Raw genomic sequence first — 12,199 nt, forward strand, 5'->3', positions numbered from 1 at the left:
ATTCAGGTGTATTCATATGATAAAATCATACACACGATTTGACAAAAACCCTTCCTCACACCATCACCCCACAATCAAAATACCGAATGTCCATCTGGTCCCTCCCATTTGAATTCCCATCTACACATTCATCCCAGACAATGCTGGTCAGCTCTATACCTAAATATTAGATGATTCTTTTCTAGAGTTTCGTGTATATGGGTTCATACATTTGTACTCTTTTTTGACCAGGTTCATTTATTTAACATGTCATGACACAGACGTTGTAGTATAACAGGTCATTTGTTTCTTTTTATTAAGGAATAACATTTTACTGTGTGACTTATACAATCTCGTTATCCATAATTGTGAATGAACATCCTTGTTATGCTCGTGTTTAGGCTTATTATAGATACAATTACTATAAATATGTGTATACGTGTATACAAGTTATCTTCGATGCTTTGGGGTTGATCTAGGATAAGAATTGCTTAGTAAAGTCAACATAAGTTTAACTTGCTAAGAAATCTGTTGTCTTGATTCTGAAGTGGTTCTGCCATTTACATTCCCACCAACAGTTTATAAGTTTCAGTTGCCCCAATTCCTCGCCACCACTTGGAATTGTCCTCCTTGTAGGTAGCACCATTTTTAATTTCACTAGTGATGTTGACCATTTGCAGTGTTTGTTTATACATATAAAACATGTACACATATTTTATACATGTTTGGTCTATAAAACCAAGCTCCCGGAAGAGAGCAACGCTGCCGTCTCTTGCCCCCGAGCCTGGCTGTCTTCACGGGAGCCCCTCGGAGGGGGTGGGTTGCATTTCCTTCCCCGCCCCGAGCAGAGCCTGGACAGTTGAGGACCTCTAGAATCCAGCCACGACCATGCTCAGGGCCCCTCTCCACACGTTCGGATGAGCCTCACACATGAGGGAGCCGGTGGTGGAACCCGGGTGTGCGGGACCAGGGGCTGAGATCTCCAAGGCTGCTCAGATGGCCTCTTCTACACAGATCCCCCATTTTCCAGTAGCTAGGCAGTCACACCCAGAGACTTCCCCCAGAGCCATGTAATCCCATCAATGGCCAACATCCAGAGACTATAAAACCAAGCTCCCAGAAGCGCCAGGCTTCAATGCAGCCTTGCGATATCTAATAGCCTCGTTCTCCCTCTTGGAAAACCTGACAAGCTACCGAGAGTCTATTGCCCGCTTGGGAGAGCCTGGCAAGCTCCCTGTGGCGTATTCGTATCCCAAATACAGAAACAGATATATATATATACCTCTCGGAGAACCCAGCAAGCTACTGAGAGTATCCCGCCATCATGGCAGAGATTGGCAAGCTACCCGTGGCATATTCGATATGCCAAAAATAGTAACGATAGGTCTCATTCCCCCTGACCCTGAAAGAACCTCCAGTTGTTGAAAAAGACAAGTGAGGAGAGGCTGCTAAAATCTCAGGGCTGAGTGTAATAGAGACGTTACTGGTGCCCGCTCGAGTAAATCGACAAACAACGGGATGACAGTGATTATACAGTGTTTATACATATTCTATGTGTTTATACATATTCTATTGTAAACTGTCTGCTAAATTTTTTCCCCACTTTGATAAATTTTCTCCTCAAATTATAAAAAGTCTTTATTCAAAAGACATTTATGATATGTACAATTTTCTTTTTTTTTTGAAATATAGAAAAGTTTACTTCAAAGAAAGAAACTCTTTTTCCAGGGAGGAACTTAGTGTAGGACTGAGTGCAGTGTGTATAGTTTTCTTTCAACCTCTGGCTTGTCTCTTCATTTTCTTAACTATTTTTTGAAGACCAATAGTTTAAATTTTGTTGAATCAGCTTATTATTTTCTTTTATACTTCATATATTTATTTGTTTGTGGTTTTGTTTTTGGTCTATACCAGGCAGCTCTCAGGACTTACTTTTGGTTCTGTGCTCAGGGATCACTCATGGCTCTGTTCTCAAGACATACTCCTGGTTCTGTGCTCAGGAGACAGTATCTGGTACCAGAGATCAAAGCAGAGTCTCCTGAGTGCAAGGCAAGCACCTAAACTCATAGACTATCTCTCCAGACGTGATGCATATTTTTTGTGTCCTACCCAAGAAATGTTCACATAATTCAAGGTAACAATTCCCTCTTTTGGAAGCCTTATTGTCTGGTCTCACACTTTTAGGTCTATGACCATATTATTAGTTAAATTTTGTGTATCATAAAGAATTGATAGGACCAATTACTGAAAAAACTACATTTTGCCTTTACATGATCAACTCTCTGTAAAATTCCTTCACTAAATTATCCTCTATGTTCTGTTCCATATTTTTATTTCTAGTTTTATGAAACTACCACAATGTTTTGACTTGTGTAACTTTAGAGTAAGCCTTAAAATCAAATAATGAACAGAATCTTCTGAATTGCTCATCTATGCTAATAATTTTCACTATTTTTAGTTCTTTGCATTACTAAATAACTTGAATCATCTTTTCCACATGTACCCCTCCAAAATCTTGGATTTGGGGGCAAACAGGGCCTGTGTTCAGGGCTTACTCGTGGCTCTGTGCTCAGGGACCACTTACGGTGGTGCTTGGGGAACTGTTATGTGGTACAGGGGATACAACTGGGCTCAGCCATATGCACGGCAAGTATCTCTCCAGTTCTTCTGGGATTTTTATTGACACCGCATTGGATCTATAGATCAGTTTTGGGGCAACTGATACATGGCATATCTCTATCTCATTCTCTTTTTTTAATTGTTAGAACTTTTAATGTTAATGTTGTATACATCAAATTACAGTAAAAAGATGACAATCGACAACAGGCAGGCCCTCTATTTTCATCCACAGTGGCACACTGAATTACAGCAGACCGAGCTTATGTTCCACCATCAAGTGTGGCTTCCCCATGAGTTCACTCTGTGATGGATCGTTAAGTATATCTCCAAATCCAACAGTCTCATCAGTACCCCTCAAAATACCCAGGGAAAGGTGTGAGCCTGGAAGAAAAGGAAGACAATGAACCCGCTGCACTGCCTTAAACTCCATTTGCAATTTTAGTGGAGCAAACGGTCCCTGAGTGTTTCTCAGTGTGGAAAAATTCATCTTATCTTGGTTGAGCTGAAATTTTTTTTCTGATAATTCAAGGGGATGACTGGGCAAAAGTTCATTTTTGACACAAGAAAAACCTTTTTGAAGAAGATCATGATTTTCCAAAGGTCCACTTGCTGAAAGTTCAGTAACTGGAGTGCTGAGATCCAAGTCCTCTGGCATTCACCTTCAGATCGCTCTGTGAGGAGACCGGAGCCCCGTCCCGTCAGCCAGCCTCTATTTAGTTCTTTAGTTTCACATTTTGTAGTTTTCCATGTAGAGGTCTTGTACATTATCCCTAATTATTTCACATATTGTAAGTGGTATTTTAAATTTCAATGTCCAATGTTTTGTTAATATAGAAATTTACTTGACTGATTACACGGGCCCTGTATCCTGAGACTTTGCTCAACGTACTACTTCTATTCACCTTTGTAGATTTCCTTTTGTAGCTTTAGGATTTCCTACATATAGTCTGTCATCTATAAATAAAGACAGTTTTACTTCTCCCCTTTTATATGCCTTTTCTTTTTCTTCCTTACTATTGATTGCAAAAAATATAGAAGTGTTTCTTCTTTAAGTGTACCTCTTTCTTGTCGAAGTACAATAATTATTTTTAAATATATATCAATTTAGTCAGGTTAGGGATTTGAAAGATTGGAGGAGATGAAATAGACTGAATCAGAATGAGATATGGAGCCACTGACACACAGTGAAGATTGGTTGGATTCTGCGTTTCACTGCATAATTGTCACCATTTTTTTAACTTTATTTTTTTTATTAAATTACCATGTGGAAAGTTACAGTTTCCAGGCTTATATCGGTTATACAGTGCTCGAACACCCATCCCTTCACCAGTGCCCATATTCCACCACCAAAAACCCCAGTATACCTCCCATCCCCCACCCACCACACCCGCCTGCATAGCTGATAAATTTCACTTCATTTTCTCTTTACCTTGATTACATTCCATATTTCAACACAAAATTCACTATTGTTGTTGGAGTTTCCCCTCAAAAAACAGCCCTGCTGACAAGAAAGCATTTGATAGTTTTCCATTGCTGAGAATGAAGACATATGATTTCTACATTTTAGTACTTTAGTAGTTAAGTCCAGTGAGATTTATGTTAGAAATTGCATCATTTCCCTTCCTGGGGCAGCATGGGGCTCTGGCTTAGTTCACAGTCTAGAGACATTGGTGGAAGCAGTTGCTGGTACCAAAAGTCGTCTAGCTGGCCTCCGGATCGTGGTCATCAGCAGCAGAGCGGCCGCACAAATAAACATGAATTGTCACCATTTTTGGCAAAGAGGTGGAGTGTGTGGCCATCATGTGAGCCCTTCTTATGCACTAGTATTACTTGAAAAAGGGCGTGACAGTACTGCAGAAGTGATGACTACATGGTGAAATAGAATAAGCTTTACATTTGTGGCCATTCAATTTAGGTACAGAACGACCAAGTGCTTCTTCCCAGAGGTTGGCTTTAAAGTATAATTAGTATCCTTAACATACTAACAAGATCATTATTATTTGCTTTCATATTGTTTATTCAGCTATTCTTTTTTTATTTAAATTAATTTATTTATTTTTAATTCGTGAATCACCCTGAGGGCACATTTACAGATTTATACACTTTTGTGCTTATGCTTCCCTCATACAAAGTTCGGGAACCCATCCCTTCACCAGTGCCCATTCTCCACCACCAGTAAACCCAGCATCCCTCCCACCCTCCCCGATCCCATCTCCCCCCACCCCACCCTGCCACTGTGGCAGGGCATTCCCTTCTGTTCTCTCTCTCTAATTAGCTGTTGTGGTTTGCAATAAAGGTGTTGAGTGGCCGCTGTGCTCAGTCTCTAGCCCTCATTCAGCCCGCAAGTCCCTTCCCCCATATGGCCTTCGACTACATTATAGTTGGTGATCCCTTCTCTGAGTTGCCCTTTCCCCAGAATGTGAGGCCAGCCTCCAAGCCATGGAGTCAACCTCCTGGTACTTGTTTCTACAATTCTTGGGTGTTAGTTATTCAGCTATTCTTTAATCTTAAAGCTTTTGTCCTTAGATATGTGTTATTTATATATTTATTCAACGAACTTTAAACGGTTAGCTTAAGCAAGGTGCAATGCTGAGAGAAGCCAATGGTATGTATCCATGTTTCCCTTTTCATTAGCAAATATGACCAGGGAAGGTACGTCTTCTGGAAAACCTGTTTTTCAAAGTGATTGTACCATCTGTCTTGTGATAGGAATATTGATTAATGATTCTCCCCAAAAGGTTCATATCCCACTTACTGAATTCTCTGTATAGGTAACCATTCATAACAAAAGTACTGTATGTGTTGAAGTTAAGGGTTTTGAGATGGGGGAAGGCATCAGGTGCGTCCAATGTGATGACAAGGGAATAGAGGTGGTAGGCAGCTCAGAGTCAGAGAGGAATTTGAGGGACCTACGTTGCTAGCTCTGAAAATGGAGAAGATCATGCACCCCAAATTGCAGGCAGCCTTGAGTCCCTGGAAAAGACTAGAAGATGGATTCTCCCCATTTGACCTTCCTGACGGAATTCATCTGTGCTGACTTTAGCTTTTAAAACTTCTGACCTCCAGAAATGTAAGATAATCAATTTGTATGTTTTTTTTAAAAGCAGCTACTTGTGTGGTAGCCATACAACAGGAAATTAATCTCTTCTTACTCAGCTAAATTGCCGTTACCACATCCAGAGTATCACGCAGAAATAAATTCCTCTTGCTTCAATTCTCTTCCCTATAAAATAGATGGATCTTTCTGACAAGTTTTTTCCCACGTGATTTATATAATGATAAAACAATATAAAACATATGAAAGAAGTTTTTTTTTTTTTGCCTTTTGGGTCACACCTGGCGATGCACAGGGGTTACTCCTGGCTCTGCACTCAGGAATTACTCCTGGTGGTGCTCAGGGTACCATATGGGATGCTGGGAATCGAACCTGGGCCGGCCGCGTGCAAGGCAAACACCCTACCCGCTGTGCTATTGCTCCAGCCCCTGAAAATATTTTTGAAGACTGCACACTGCTGACTTGTGCTTGATAGAGAAAGATGAGTTGGACGTAGCATCCAGTCCTGATGTGTTGTTTCTATATACAATGAGCTCCCTGGCACAGTGCTCCTCTCTCCTCACATGGAGAGGAGTGAATTCTAATACTGATGAATTTGAGTTAGGTGAGTGTGCAAGAAAAACCAACTCCTTCTGATCTTTCTCTGGGCGTCGGGCATCCTGCAGTGAACACATGTTGTATATTTTCCTCCATGCCCTGAGCTTTAGGAAGTTTGACTTGGTGGTAGGAGAGAGGGTATCAGAGGGGTAACTGTAATTACTCCGTACATCCCTGAGTGCAGAAGTTGGAGATGATTCTAGAACACTTGTGATTACTGAAAAAAACTATGTTAACTTCATGGGATTAACTTTTTCAGTAAGCAGAATGATAGATCATTTTCTTCTGCTTTCATTTACCTAGGTTATAATTTTATCTCTGAGTATTCAGATACTGTTAGCCAAATACAGAAATGTTTTAACGGGTCACTTACAAAAGACAGGTGCTCCGTTGGACAAAGGCCCCAGGACTTCAGCCCTAAGGATCAGTGGCCTCATCCAGAAAGTTGGAACGGCACTCTTCTTCTGACTTTCCAATATATCAATCATTGTGTGAGGATTACTCCGCATTACTTCAGGACTCCAGACTTTACTCTAAGAAACCAGCAATACCTATTTATCCCATGGGAAGAAGAGGAAAGTGAATATACCCTTGAGCTTTGTGGTGGACCATGCATATTAGTAACTCCTAATCTGACAGGCAATAGTCCCCACTGTTGAAAAATGCTTTAACAGGATCCCATTATTTTCTTTATGCTCAATTAGACACAGTCTTAAGTTCCAGCTCTACCAGTTGCTAGTCACACCACCTTGGCAAAATTTACCTAACCTTTAAAAGCCTTCACTTTTTCATCTGTGAAACGGTAGCAAATGGCAAATAAGTCAGATTACTCTAAAGATGAAGTGAAATAATGCATTGAAACATTAACACTAGACCTTTCATTGTTAAAGTCCGAGTCCAGAGAGCTACCTCAAAATTCTTGTGCGCATGCGGGAGGCCCAAGGTTGATTCCTCCACTGTCCTTGGAGTAGGCACATGAGGGAATTACTTAAAGCAAAAAAGAGACTCTCAGAGGAACAGAATTCACACAGGGCAGGTCGGTGCCCTTCCTTACCAGCCAGAGTGGAGAAACCTGCTTCTTTTAGGCATGAGGCATTAAACAGAGTACTCAAAAAGGGTTACCTCACTAGTGGGTAATATTAATCCTAACTAAACACAGGTCTGGTTACACATAACAATCTTAAAAGCTTGAAGATAAAATGACCTCCAAGTAATGTAACCCCAGCCCAAAAGACAGTCCAAGAATATTTATAGAAATACAAATGTGCCAATACCCAATAAAGTCAAATTCAAATTACTTGGCATTTAATATTTTTTAAAGTTACCAGGAAGGAAAATTCAAGTCAAAATCAAAGAACAATAAATCAAACTACTGAAAATGATACAGATGATAGAATGTGTAAGCAAGGGCATTAAAACAGTTTTTATAATTGTGTCATATGTTAAATGACACATTTTAACATGTTAAATATATGTTAAACACAAGTTAACATATGTTTAAATTGGGGAACAATTGGCCATGTTCAGTAAAGATATGTGAGATATTCAAAAATTTAAATCTTCCAGAGGAAAAAAATGTGTATGAGACAAAACTGATAGTTGGATGTTTTAGTATAAGATTAGATACTTTGGAGGGAAATGTTAGTAAATCAGGAAGATGTTGCAATGAAATATATTTTTTGTTTCAAATGAAGGACTGGAGCACAGTGGGTAGGGCATTTGCCTTGCACACAGCCGACCGGGGTTCGATTCCTCCATCCCTCTCACAGAGCCCGTCAAGCTACCGAGAGTATCTCGCCCACATGGCAGAGCCTGGCAAGCTACCCGTGGTGTATTCGATATGCCAAAAAACAGTAACAAGTCTCACAATGGAGATGTTACTGGTGCCCGCTTGAGCAAATCAATGAGCAACGGGATAACAGTGCTATATATAACAGTGCTATAACAGCTTAAAATGAAATCTTAAAATTTTCAATGAGCTGTATGTCATAATTAAATTGTTATCATTGAAACCTGCAAAGGAGTGGGAAGGTATTGCAGGGAGACAATAAGGAAAATATCCAAATTAAAACCTTCATGTACAAAATCAACAAACCCCAAGAAACCAAGAAATGTATAGCAAGATTAACAGCTCAAGAACTCCCATTCTGAGCAGATTAAGAATGACAGCATATTACTCATCAGAAACATGCAAACTGCAAGATAAAAATGCAGTGATATCTTTAAAGAACTGAGAAGAAAGTCTTGACAATTAATTAGAATTCTTTAGTGAATTCTTCATCTAAAAAATGATGAGAAATAACCTTTTTTATGCATTGCATTCAAAAGCCGAAAGAACATGTGTCATTATCAACACACATGCCTTTCATGAAATGCTTAAGAATGTCCTTCTAGCAGGAGAAAATGACATCAGAAGAAAATCACTCAACACAGGAATTAAAGAGAAGTTGAAAACAATATAAGTTGTTAAAGCACATGCGAGTAAGTCAGTTGACCCCTGAACTAAGCAATGAATAGTGTGTGGGTTTTTTTGTGAACAGATGACATAAGCTTACAGTAACAATAAATACAGAAAGGCACTGGAAATGCATTTACTCTTATTATTTTCCTACAATATCTCTCTAGTTTTTATAATAATTTAGCTTATTCTTGCACACAAAAATCAATATACAACATGAATTATTGTATATAGATGTTTAAAGTATAAAAGGTACAAAATAGGTATATATTAAACTTCTTGGTAAGGTTTCTAGCCAGTAACAACCTTTTATATTTTGGGGAGCTCAAAATTTATGTGCCATTTTTTAACAATAGGGCTCTGTCCCTCACTCCTACATTCACTGTTCAGGAGTCAGTAGTATAAAGACTTCTTTCTTGTTATCTAAATCAACCGGGGCCAGAGAGATAGTAAAGGGGGTAAGGTGTTTGCCTTGTACACACCAACTCTGTCAAAAGAGCCAGGAATAAGTGCCGAGCACTGCTGGGTGTTGCCCCTCCCTCCCCCAAAAAACCCTAAATTATCCATTTTAACTAAACTATGAAGGACTGTATGCAAAACCCAAGGGTTGACACACATAGATTGTATGCACCCAACTCTAGTTCACTCCCCAGTGACACGTGGCTTGCAAACACCAGTGGGTGAGGTCTCGTGGCCCCCGTGCACCAGCAGGGTGACACCGGTGGTCACTGGCACCTCAGAGCCCGAGGATCACGAATCTTCAAACCCTATCTTTGAATAGATCTCACCTGCGTGCCAAAAATTTCTGGGAGTGGCCCCAGGCTTCTGAGTACTAATTGGGTGCCCTCCGCCACACACACACACACACACACACACACACACACACACACAAATAAGTAAACCATCAAAAGCAAAAACAATGACAATAACTCATAAGATTTATAGAGAAGTAGAAGCAAAGTATGAAACCACATAATAGTAGAAAAATGTTAGATATAGTTTAAGGTTCTTATATGTGACTATATTTCCTTTGATGATAGACTGTAATAACTTAAGAGATGCATATAATAAACCCTAGGACAACTATTAAAATTAAAAAGTTGTAGTTAATAAGCAAAATCGAGGAAATAGGATCATAAATATATGCATTTCAAAAGAAGGCAAAAAAGTGAAACAGGAAAACAAATACAAATAGAAAAACTTAAAAGAATAAAATATTTAAGCTTATTATTAATCATATTAAATGTAAGCATTTACTTGGATTAAAAAACAAGATCTAACATGTTCCCTGGAATGAACTCATTTTAATATGAAGATACGACTAAGTTAAAAGGATGAAAAAGATGCAGTGTGACAACACTACTCAACATTAAGATTAAGATTTTATTTATAGCAGTCAAATTAGATTTTAAGACAAAAATATTATAATGATGGAAAGTGTATTCATCAAGAGTATGAATATGTGCATCCTAAACATTTGCGCACATAGATATATGAAACAAAAGTAGTAGAAGTGCAAAGAAAATCAAGAAATCTAAAAGCAAAATCAGATTTCAACTTCTATGATTTTTTTATAGAAAAAGTAGGCAGAGAAAAAAGAACTTATGGGCCCATCATGCATCTAGAAACCAAAATGAATTTTAAAAAACTCTTCTGTGAGTTAGTTATATCTACATATCACACCATCCAACAAAAGTAACATGCACGTTTTATTTCAATTTTGCATACAACTTTTATGGAAATAAAAACATTTCGGGAGGTACTTGCTTCAGCAGCACATATATTAAAATTGGAACGATACAGAAATTAGCATGGTACAAGGGTGATGTGCAAATTTGTGAAGTATTCCATATTTAGAAGTAAAAACAAAACCATACTTAGGGTCATCTAACTAGTCTCAACCAATTAAAAAAATTCAAGTCATAAGCTTTGGTATTAGTTTCACTGACAATGCTGGAATGATACTAAAAATTAGCAACAAAGATACACGAAGAAATCTTGAACTACCTGTCAACTAACACTGCTAACTAAGCAAATGATACATGAAAAAAGAGGACTAGGATAGTTCCCTGTGGATAGTTATAGAGGGATATGGATAGTTCAAAGGGCTGGTGTACATACGTGAGGCATGTTCAATCCCCTGGACCACATAGTCTCCTGAGCAAATCGGCACTGACTCCTGAGTAGCAGTGGTGTGGCCCAAAATTTAAAAAAAAAAAAAAAAGGAATTAAAGGAAATTAGAAGTATTTGTACCAACTGAAAAACAACATCTGGAAATATTTGTGTTGGAGTCAAAGCAGTTTGGGTGAAATTTGTAATATATAAATGTCCCTACTAGAAAAAGGAGTAAGGTATCAAATCAATTATCTTAGTGATCCACTTGAAAACTAGAGAAAAATCATAAAAGAAAAAGAGGAAACATTAAATATCAGAGGTAAATTCAATTAATTCGAAAGCAATAGAGAAAATAGCTGGTTCCTCGGCAAGATCAACACAGTCGATTAGCAACGAAACTGATGAGGGGAAAAAGACAAAAATATCATAAGTGGGAGGTATTTGACTCTCTAGCTAAAGAAAATAGCATGGACAACTCAGTGTCTTCAAATCTCATCTCAGGTAGTTTTATCCCTCCGACACTGTTCTTTTACAAAGTTGTTTTGGCTGTTCTGGTACCGCTCTATCTTTTTATTGAGGGAGCCTGGCTCCTTACCAAAAACCTATGTGTATTTTATTTTAATAGGCAATTACAAAGGTTTTATCTGGCAGAGCCTGTGGGAAAAAACCCGCCTGTCCACCCACGCACAGCCAATGCACTGCAGTCTCCAAGGGAGTTGCAATCAGGCGCTCAGACCCCCCGGCTGGCCTTTCTCAGTATTGCTGCATTCCTAGCCCAGGGTCCGTCACTCAGAAACCGCTTTACCTGCGGGTCTCCACAAGAGGCCTTGCTCAAGTGCTTCTATCCAGAGCTGCTCATCTAGATGCCAGGGGAGGACCAGAAGACGTTTCTCCCCTCTGACTCAGTACTCCATCCTCTTCCACTTCCTGTCTCCTGCTGCTTCACTAGTACCCTATACTGCAGGGGTCTGTGTTTGGGGTCTCCCTGAGCTTGAAGACGGTGCCCCAGGTCAGTGCTGACCCACCTAACCTTTAACCAGTGCTGTCCCAAAGAGAAAAACAGAAGTCCAAGGTGGCATTTTTGCAAGTTTGATATGCCATATTTGATATGCCAAAAATAGTAACAAGTCTCACAATGGAGACATTACTGGTGCCCGCTGGAGCAAATCGATGAACAACAGGAGGACTGTGCTATAGTGCTACTATTAGCAAATGTGAGTAAAATCTTGGCTATTCTTTTCATTTTGACTTGCTCTCCTAATCAGTGACCCGGACAGCTGGCATTTAGGGGAATCTGAGCTCAGCTCGATTCTTTTTTTTTTTCTTTTTGTGTCACACCTGGCAATGCACAGGGGTTACTCCTGGCTCTGCACTCAGG

General features: G+C 39.3%; 2 pseudogenes; one reads left to right on the forward strand and one right to left on the reverse strand.

The window, feature by feature from the left end:
- Positions 1 to 934: 934 nt before the first annotated feature.
- Positions 935 to 12,199, reverse strand: part of LOC129405029 (proteasome maturation protein-like) — a 28,642-nt pseudogene continuing 17,377 nt past the window's right edge.
- LOC129405296 (U6 spliceosomal RNA) lies at positions 10,465 to 10,562 on the forward strand (annotated as a pseudogene).

Source organism: Sorex araneus, chromosome 5, assembly GCF_027595985.1.
Source record: "Sorex araneus isolate mSorAra2 chromosome 5, mSorAra2.pri, whole genome shotgun sequence".
Classification (NCBI taxonomy): Eukaryota; Metazoa; Chordata; class Mammalia; order Eulipotyphla; family Soricidae; genus Sorex; species Sorex araneus.